Here is an 11,594-nt window from a genome sequence, read left to right as displayed (position 1 = left end):
AAGACAGCCAATGCCGAACACATCGTTGATTTCATAGATTAGTTCATAATCACCAGGTTTGGTTTACCCTCTGCATTAATGTTTGATAATGCATTGTATTTTTCTGGCAATGCTATGACTGAATTTACGCTCAAAAGAGGTTTTAAACTTAAATACTCTGCCAATTATTATCCGCAAGGGAACGGGTTAGCTTAATCAAGAAATAAAAACCTAATCAAAATCATTAAGCGAACTACTGATCAAACTCACAAGAATTGGCACAAATCTTTAACATATGCTCTATGGGCAAACTGAATAATGCAGAAAGCCTCCATTGGCACTTCTCCCTTTAATTTGGTTTATGCGAAATAAGTGGTCATTCCAACTCATCTAGCGATTCCCTCATTGGCCTTAATTCAATTTATCGACGAAACACCAACTTCTTCATTACAACTAAGGCAGCTGCAAATCCTTAAGCTAGAAGAGCAAAGAGAACAGGCTAAAATAACTCATGCACATCACCAAGTATTAGTAAAAGCTTCTTTTGACTCAAACATGATGCCCAGAAAAGACTTTTAGATAGGAGATCATGAGGAAAAGGGAAAACATACAAAGTTTCAACGAATGTGGCTTGGCCCTTTCCAAATCACAGAAATCATAGGTCCATCTACCTTTATGTTACAGGATTTAACAGGAAAAAGAGAATCTTTACCTGTTAACGGACAGATCCTCAAAAAATACTTTCCATAGGAGATCATTCTTCTATTTTTGTAGATTAATTTTTTCCTTTATTTTGATAATAAAACCAGTTGTAAATGGTTACATTTGGAATTCACGAAAAAGACAAGTATTTCTTTTAAAATTTTGTTTTTTTGCTTGTATAAATAGGACTGATTTAGAAAATTGAACATTATTATTGAAAGATACAGTCAAAGGGATATAAGCTTCAAAATGATACTAGTTTCAACTTTGTAAATTTTGATAAAAAAACGACCTTTAGTTGGAATTTGTTTTATATCAGTCAAATGAAAGGTATCAATAACAAAACAAAGATTCTCTGTAGAAAAGCTCTCTCCAAAAACTCTACCATTGTCATCCAGATCTATTCTTAAGGAAAGAATGACTTCCTCCCCACCTAGGGAATTACGAGCTTCAAGGAATAATCCAGCGACACACTTTAACTTAAAGAATAAGAGGTCTCATCACGAGCCGACTTATCATGATCATAGACATTATAGCTTGCTGACTTTACCAAAACTACATACCACAATAGGGCAATGACTTGAGATTGTTGCAATCAAAAGACAAGGGGTCTCATCACGAGCCAGCTTGTTCAGCAAAGTTATAAATCAAGTGAGTGGCACTGTCATAATTCGGCTACGAAACCAAAGCATTGTTCTTTAAGGATTAAAAGAAAATAAAAAACAATAAGTGTGAATATGGATTTCCCTTTGAAAATCGTATGTTTCTCTAAGTAGGATACAGGATCATTACTGGGTAACAAGTAACCCTATCAAGGCTATAAACGCCTACTGGCAGCAAAGGCTCTACCTACGACAAATGAGCATATTTAAAACTAATTTACAGAGAAGCCTTTGTTTTTATCTTTATAAACCAAGTAGTGGCTGATGTAAATACAATGACTAGCTCTAGGAAGTAAATAAACAAAGTTGACATAGAAGAAACAAACTATCATTGACAGTTGAAAGCATGGTGTACTTTATCTTTCTATAATAAAGTTTGATTTTCTAGAAAAATTTTGTTTTGAAGTTTAGAAAATTCAAAAGAAAAGCAGAGATAACTGGTTCTTCCAAGTGAATCGCCAATTGTTGTGGCTAGCAACAACCCCCCTTCTTATTTAGTTTTATTTCTAATACTAAATAAGTGGGGACCCTTATCCATAAAATTCAAAAAAATAAATTAGGACTTGTATTTCCTTTTTGAATAAATCTTACTATCATAAAACCTAGGAGAATACCCGAAAATCCCAAAAAGACTTGAGTTTTATGATAAGTTCGAACAAAATTGTTCCCTTAATAAAAAGCGTCGCATCGCAAAAAGGTAATGGATGCCTTCCTACAAGCGGAATCCTAAGATTGCGAAATCGCGATGCGAAATCACGCATCAAAAGACCCTCATCGCATCGCATGCCTCAAATATCACTTAAGCTGAAATGCCTCAAACCGCCGATATGCGATGGCGCATCTCGCAAATCGCATTTCGCAGAAAACACATTGTAACGGATGATTGCCACATGCAACGAATTTGCGATATTACGATCTGCGATATTGCGATCTACGATATTGCGAAGCAAATCGCAAAATCACCTTATCACAGATCTACAGGGCTTGTTGTTCGAGAAAGCTTTTTCCATAAACCGATGCCCAGTTATGCGTGTTAATGTTAATTAATGAGTTAGTTGGCAATCATTAATGAAATATGGTTTTGATCTGATCGAGGAGCCATTTCACGTAAGGTGATATATTTTATATGTTTTCGACATTTAAAGCTTTCCCGTCACCTTTTTCTTATCATTATTCTTGCCTCATTTGTAAACTGCAGGAGCAAAGAACAGAGAAGCTTACATAGCAGTCTTCAGAATATTATGGGAATGAAGGGTAAAGCTCCGAGTTCTGAAGATAAAGAGATGACGCCCTTATACACAGACACCACCTGTAACAAAGATGTCAGTATTACTACTTGGGAAGGCATGTATAGTCTACTTGAGGAAGAAAACCCCAAAATAATGGAGGTTATAGCTATTGCTGGCTCACACGGGTCATCTGAAGCGTCTATTACAGAACTACTATGTTCTTTCTTGCACCGGATAGTGGCAAGGCCCAAAATTCTTCCATACACAGACATGATCAAATGGGTATTGGATAGTGTTGATATCACGAATAGACAATTTAAGACTCAGGGTCAAGGACTCATTGGCTCGTTCACTCCACAAGATTTGAGGCTCATGTATCATCTACCAGAGCCACATGCGACTTATAACAAACAGTTCATGGAGAAATTCGCTAAATAAAATGAATATTTGGCAGAATGCACCAAGGACTGGTCAAGAAGGGACGAACCATTAAAAAAGAATAAGCACGGTATGTATAGTACTGGTTCTCTCACCTCCCCATATTGTTTTGTTTGTGCTATGCTTTGTAGATTTTTTGGAAAGCCAGACGTTAACAAATTTTCATCTGAATGGTTACCATTATTGGATGCCGCCACTAATGCTACTATTGTGGATTGGGCTAAGATATTGTCCGAAAATTTAGCCACAGCGATTTTGAATTACCGTTCCAAAAGAACTACCGCTCAGAGGATTTATCCCCCTTTCTACTTATCTGCTTATGTGATGGATGCAATATGTTATATTTCCAAATTTCCTCCAATGGGCTGGAAATGGACTACACAAGACCCCTTACCCATTCATATTGGTCACATCGAACCTGAATTGTGTAACCATTGTTGGTAACCACTTCCATTGGTAAGCAAACCAAATTGGGAACACCTACCTTGCTTTCCAAACTCACCCACCTGAATACCTAGACCTGGTAGCCCTACTTGCTTAATGAATCACTTAGTCAAATGAGTGGGTACTACTGCTATAGACTTCTCTTATAGTAACGGGATCAACCTTGCCCTTAAGAATTATGGGATTCCAAGTTCATTCCGTATTTCTACAAGATTTGTCATGGAATCATGCTACCTCTGTACAAAATGTTGTATGATAAAGACCCTCCAAGATTCTCTCCCGAAGCGGAGGTCGATATGCTCCCTATCACGAGATGGTTTGGAGAAGAACTTTTCACATATATCAGGGTATTCGGAAGTCTCGCTTCCCCTCATGTCCTACCTTTATATGTTCCTGATAAACTACTAGCGCGAGAGATTGCTTATCAGACCTGCGGAGAAGGAGGTATGAGTAAAGATTTGAAGGACAAGAAAAAGGCCATTTGGCCGCAATTTCCTGTGGCCTGTGGGGCCTTTTCACTATTTTATTTAGGCCATGCATTCAAAGAAGTAAACAACATGTTATGTCTACGATTGTTCAAATTTCCAGGAAGACCGTTCAACCCTTCTGATATCGTTAAGAATTTCACTACTGCAGTCAAAATAAAAGTGTTTTCTAAAGAAGATGATCTTTTTGATGATATGTTTCAACAGAAAAGTACACTTAAAGAAATTCTGCATTCGGCCCAAATGCGATTTCCTCCAGCAGAATTTCAAGAGTTCAAAATGTACAGAGAAAGAAGGTTAGCTAATATCCCTTTGGATAAATTACACTTGGAACCCGTAAGGGAACCAACTCCCAGTATCAGTCTCAGTGGAAGTTCAAGCACATATAGGTCTAAATCTAAGTCTGGGAGAGAAACGTCAGAACAGTCCAAGAGGTCTAAAAGTGACCATAATAAAAGTGAAGGGTCAGTAAGAGATACTGCCCAGTCTAAGGAGCACCCAGAACAACAGGTTTTGACCTCTCTTCCCCCTCTCATCATTCAGCCACCACCAATCAAAACTAAGCTAGATAAAGAATGGGAAACATTCAATGACTTAATCAATACTGAAGGACAGAGCACAAAGACACCTGAAAGTAATGTACAGACAGTGAATGATATAGTCACAGAAACAATCAGTAATATCCCAAAAATGGAACATATTCCCATTACCCCATCTTCTAAACTTATGCTCAAAATAGAAGAAATTCCTCCTCTTGATGTATTTTATAGTCCGCGGCATAAGGCGGTAGTGAGAAGACAAAAAAAGAAGAGGAAATTGGAAAGTATGCTTTCTCATGATGCAGAGCAATTAGACATCCTTTGGCAAGATCCCACCACTGATCCTACTAAAAATCTCACTAAATTATCTCAGATCGCAGGAGCATATGCTTCTGCGACCATTGATAAAGCATCTGAGGTACAGCAAATACTGAAAGAAAAAGAAGATCAAATACAGGTTTTGTAGCAACAGCTACAACAAGCCAGCGCCAACAGTGAAGCACAGAAACAGCTTGAAAGACTACAGCAGGACTTTCAACAAATGCAGCTAGGATACCAGAACAGTTTGGCCGAAAGAGAAAAACAGTTACAGGTTATGCAAGAGATGCACAAGGATGATCCTAAGCTTACAGAATTCGTCACAGAATCCATTTCCTTAAATGATCAACTACTACAGCAGCAAGAAACATTGTGCAAAAAAATATCACAATGGAGCTCTTATTGCAAAATAAGCGATAGAATTACTAATCAAGTCGTGGATTTGCGACATGATTATGATTTAATTGATAGAAGAGTTACTGAATATTTGTCTTGGCAGGAAATAGAGGAAGGAAAAAAGGCAGGCATACCCATAATCAATGAAACCCACAAAGAAATGCTCTTTAACAAATGGGATGCACAAATCATGAAATCAGAACAATCGGCAGAAGAAGCAGCCATAGCAGCAAACAATATCATTGACTGCATCAATGAAAATTTGCACAGGGAAAATCTAATATCAGAGACCACTCTAGGATATATACCAAATGTACAGCATCTACGACACACTGGAGACAGAAGGCTCAAGAAAAAGTAGAGTCCATCAAAAGGTTAACCAAGTTGAATTCGAATTCTTACTGGACGTACTTGGTAAAACCACACAGCTAGTGCATGACTCTCAAATGTATCATTAATTCTACCGAGAAGATGGCGCCAGCTCTTGCCGATTCCGTTTTCACATGACAGCTAAAGTCGGAAGTCGGCCAGCCGACTCTCCTCAAGCAAATGTTGAATGCTTGCAACTACAAGGAACAGATACATAGATAGTTAGTTGTTAGTTTTAGTTTTAGATTCAGTTTTAGTTTTAGTTTTGCTTTATTTTTGCCTAAAGTGGGGACGGTCATTTAAATCGCCTCCTATATTTTTGTAATAAAATATTTTTAGGTTTAGCTAGTAATATTTAAACCCTTCTCATGCATTTAAAGAAAGGTCCTGAAATTTATCAAAAACTTATCCTCAGAACATGCACTTTTGCACCCTCCGAATAGGTTTTGATGAATGAATGGAACATGATTTATTGATATCTGTATTTGATATCTACTACTGATGTTGCACTTTTGTACTCTTAGTGGATGTTAGATTAAGAAGAGATAGATCATTATTGTTGGAACTCATGAGTAGGACTCGTTATAAATGGTACTTTTATCTCTTAACAAATTCTGCTTATGTGTTATGGTGATATTCATGTTCAGTTATTTATGTATGAATGCTTAAATGCTTGAGTTATTATTTGGCATTTTTGTACGGTGATAACTATTTATTTATGCTTAATATATGAGTGACTTATTATGTGATATGTTTTTCACAACTGTTCGGCTAACTTTTCATACGAAACAGTTCATCTTTATTGAATTCTTTTCTTATAGCGATTGAATGATCTTTATTACCAATTGTTGTAGAAACTATCTTAGATCGCATAATTGAAAGATAAAATCCCGGGGTAGTTTTAGAATTAGATATTTCTGTTTATTAGAATACAATTGCATGTTGTTAAATTAGATTTAGAATAAAAGCATTTTACTTAGAAGTTATTAGAAAGGAGATATCAATTCTCAACACACACACACACATAAATTGGAAAACTAGTCCCATATCCCCAGTCGGACCCACTACACCAAACGGAAAAGGAACTGCTAACCAAGGTCCAGACCGAGTGGGTATCCCCCTTGTTGTAGACCCGATTTTTGGGGCTTCAACAAGACCCAACCCCAAAGAAAGAAGAAATGAATCAGACCATATCTTGTAAAGCATTGGCAAGAATTACAACTCCTCAAACTCTCAAGATAGAAGGACATATTAAGAAGAAAAAGGTGCAAGAAGTGAAAGATCACGTCGAGAAAGAATAAATGAATCCAACCATATCTTGTAATTCATTGGTCGGAATTACCACTCCTCAAACTATCAAGATAGAAGGACATATCAAGAAGAAAAATATTCAAGAAGTGAAAGATCACATCGAGCATCAAGAAATGAATCCGACCATATCTTGTAAAGGATTGGAAGAAATTACCACTACTCAAACTCTAAAGATAGAAGGACATATCAAGAAGAAAAAGGTTCAAGCAGTGAAAGATCATATCAAGCATCAACAACAAGTTCTCCAACTTTTAAAGGATAACGCCACTTTGGTGCAAAATCGAATGAAACAACAGGTAGATCAACATCATAGTGAAAAATGTTTTGATGTAGGTGATTGGGTATTTTTACTGTTACATCTCAAGCAATCTATTTATGAGAAGGAAATGTTGGCAATACTACGTGCACTTAAGAAATGGCAACCTTACCGAATGGGAAGACACTTCAAGGTAAAAATGGATCATGATAGTCTTAAATACTTTTTAGAACAACTATTATCTTTAGAAGAACAGAAAAAATGTGTCACAAATATATTGGGTTATGACTTTGACATTATCTATAGAAAATGGAAGCAAAATTTTGTTGCAAATGCACTTTCAAGAAAGGATGAGGATGTGAAAGCATTGTTTTGTGCTATTTATATTATCCAACCAGATTAGATAAACGAAGTAATGGATGAATGGAAGAAGGACGAAAAAGTACAACCACTCATTCAAAATTTGCAAAAGGTCCCAATTCAAACAATATTGTTAGAACTTGAAGAAAAAGGAAAAATCATATTGGAACCTAGAGTAGTCAGAGAAACAAGAACCCGGCAGCTACGAAATCGATCAATTTCAGAGTATCTCATCAAATGGAAAAACTTACCTGCTAAAGATTCCACATGGGAGGACAAGAATTGTATATAAAACTATCAAGAACTGCTCAAGTGTTGAGGACAACACTTTTTGAAAGAGAGGGACATGTTAAGCCCCTATACTACTAGTGTAACCCCTTATTGTTATTAGTACAACCCCCTTATTATATTGTTGTACCCATGTAGTCCCCATATTGTTACTATTGTGCCCCATAGAAATCCACTATTATTATTATTATGCCCTTACATTATTATTGTTATGTCGACTCTGATTATATTATGACCCCTTAGACCCCTATATATAGAAAAGAAGTCTTGTCATTTGCATCATCCAAGAATTGTTCATTTATGTAATGTAAAGGAGGTTGCCCCCTCAAAGAGGCTAAATGCTAAGGCGTTGATCTATCTTTTCTATCTTTTTGTGAGTTGGTTTCATAAAAAACTTCTCTTCCATATTGAGTTAAAGAGTATCTCTCAACGCAAATCTATTCAAAGGGATCAATTATCTCAAAGTGAAAATATTTCCTCAAGTTATTTACTCAAAATATAAGTTTACACCTTAAAAGATTTCATTCTTCTTTGTGTTTCATAGATCCAGAGTTAAAGATGGATCAAGGGTGGTGTTATGATAATGATTTATTATTATGTTAAAATAAATTAATCATGTATATTAATATATAATTCTATTATTAGGGGCAGCAAGAGTAGGAGGGACAATCTTTTGCCCCACTAAACAAAAAGAAATTATCTTTTCCTGAGAGTTGGACACAAACAAACATTTAGGCTGAACTTTTTGCTCTATGGAAAGGATTGGAATTAGCAATCAATAAAGGAATAAAAGGATTATTATTTTTAGTAGATTCTATAATTGTAATTAGGCAAGTATTTAAATTAAAGCAAGTGGGAGAAAAAATCAACTATGCAATATTGAGAAGGTTCGCTAATAAGATGAGGAAATTTGAGGAGATAGATTTCTTTCACATTTACAGACATTTGAACTCAAAAGTGGATAAAGTTGCCAATATTGGAGCAAATTTGGGGCTAGGAATTATGGAGCTAAATCAATCCCAAAAGTTTTTCTCAACAATGCCATAAGGAGCACACAAATCTTTCTGTGCGAAGGATGGCCATCTTGGCCTTCATCCCATGGAAAAAATACAAAGGAGATTTTTTGGTCAAATCGCCATACGAGGTGTTGTTGGTCCCAAGCATTCTTCACGTGGTCGCAATCGTAGGCATTTTACTACACATGGTGTCCATGTGTACAACATATATCTCCATATGAGTCGAAGTGTGTTTCCAACTCGACAAATGGTTGAGGTGAATTCTTTGGTTTGAGTGGGATGTGAGTGTTATTTACTCGTATGCGACCATAACCTTTATCTACAACATTTCACGATTAAATGTAATTTGCTTCATATTGGTCAAGCCTTAAATTCTTGGATAGGAGCAAATTGTCCTATGACATCCCGATTCAAGCAATTATGGAATTATATCCTCTTCATATGCGATGGTGCCTTAGGCTCCAAGTTTTGATAGTATTTATTGAACAAGCCTCCTGGGGCACTCCATCTGATTTCAAGTTTTGGTTAATCATATGTTCTAGAGTGATGAGGTCGAAAAGAAACTAATGGTTCATGAGCTACAACCAAAGGAGAATGTTCAAGAGCGATGGCGAAAATCAATGGATAATTTGTCAAAGGCAATTGTAGGGATGATGGAGATTTCAAACTGAAGGCTGGAATTGGTGGAGAAGGAGAAGAATGCAAGGTTCAAGTTGCTAAAAAAGAGGTGTGAATGGTTGTAGAGTAAGCTCGATAAGAAACTGGCAGTCATTGAAGTTGAGTTGTTATTTTTGAAGTTCAAGGTCAATGGAATGGATACCCTCTTTGTGAGTGAGTCTGAGACTAAGATGAAAGAGGCAAAAGCAGGCAAAAGACAACAAGTTCTGAAATTTCGTGTTCTAGAGTTTCATGGTTCATAGGGTCATGATCCACCTAAATAGAGGGAGAAAATGCTCCACATGGCAAAGGAGAACTAGGACGCAACCACTGAAGTACTCTGCAAATACGCTTTCTTTTTTGGGCTTTTTGTAGAATTTGTGACAAATTCCAATGTAGAATTATAGTGAAAAGAACTCACAGAAGCGAGAAAAACCCGCTAAAGATGTATTGAAACTATGAAGCCTCTAATAATACAAAAAAAATGTAAAAGGTATGGGCCTTGTAACCAACCTTTTTACAATACAAAGCAATATATATATATAGATATATATTCATTTTTTTTAATTTCTTGGTTTTTTTTATTTCTCTTCATTCTTCATTATTTATTTGGTTCGGTTTTCTTCTATTTAATAATTTCATGAGATAAACCTAACTTTGAACTCCAAAACATATACTTTTATACAAGTATTTATGTTACATATTTCTAAATATATAACTTATAAATACAATGATTTTTTTTCAAACAAGGGAAAGCTTATCATAACTAATAGTTGGACAATCATCACTAGCTGCAATCCACGGATGCAAGTTCACTCATCATTCACTCATCATTGTTATTCAAGAAAAGTCACCTATAATTATCCATTGGTGGTCCCTAAGGGGGCATGCTTTCATTCCTACCATCATTGTTATTCAAGAAAAGTCAACTATAATTATCCATTGGTGGTCCCTAAGGGGGTAGGCTTTCATTCCTACCATCATTGTTATTCAAGAAAAGTCACCTATAGTTACCCATTGGTGGTCCCCAAGGGGGCAGGGTTTCATTCCTACCAGATACTTCTAGATCTTGGACCATTAACTTGTTTCCATAAGTCCAAGGAAAACAAACTCTTAACCAAGTAAAAGCAATTTTAAAACATACTCTAAACTAGAAACTAATAAATATAATAATATTATTATTTACGATAAATTTAAATAATAATAATAAAATTAAATATTCATTAATATTAAAAAAAAAAAAAAAAAAAAAAACCAAACAAACAAACAAACATTTTTCAATAAAATACCAGGAAAAACAACACATAGTTAACAAAAACAAATATAATTAAAAAAATAATATCCATATCTTATTATTAAGAACTTTATTCTCAGGTCATTCAATGTCCATCTATTATATAGTATTTTCATAAATATTTCTGTGACATTCCTATAACCACAAATATTTATGGTACACAATCCTATAACCACTTATAAATGTAAAGATTGATAATTTTCAACCAAGCTAAATATTCTCTAATATTTAAATGTTAGAAATGTTCCTTGAGAAAACAAAAATAAAACAATTTTTCTAAAAATAGGCCCTCCTAACATTCACCGTTTCAGAAACCCATTGACAATAATGAATACGTTCAAACACGGTTGATCTTAATCGAAACACAAATTAACTATTCATTTAATTATGCCTCCACAAGTATACAGAAAATATTTAATAACCATCTGAAAAATGAAAATTCACCCCCACAATATGTGAAGGAATATTCCAAGAAAATTAAACCCTGTAAAGGGAAATTCTTGTAGAAGTCCGAAATCCTTCTATTTTGAAGTTGCTTCTACATTCTTAAATTTATGAATTTATACTTTTAAATAGCTTCATATGAAGGTAGTAAGACCAGATGCCTGGGCCTATAATGAAATGATATTTTAGAGGCCCGGGCATAGCTATGTTAAAGAATAAGATAGAGGCCAGGGCATAGCAAAGGTAAGAGAGAAACTTCCCTGAACAGTTCTGCAATTACAGAGACAACTCGGTTCAGCATCAATGGGTCTTCGAGCTGTAAGTTTTCCATACACTCAGATTTGTTTAGCTACTCTAATGAAAACTCTTATAACTACTTTGTGCATTAATAACGACTTTCCAATAAA

Source organism: Pinus tabuliformis, chromosome 4_1 (assembly GCF_031772625.1).
Source record: "Pinus tabuliformis cultivar Carrire ecotype Pingquan chromosome 4_1, CPIR1, whole genome shotgun sequence".
Lineage (NCBI taxonomy): Eukaryota > Viridiplantae > Streptophyta > Pinopsida > Pinales > Pinaceae > Pinus > Pinus tabuliformis.
This window is presented reverse-complemented; position numbering follows the sequence as displayed.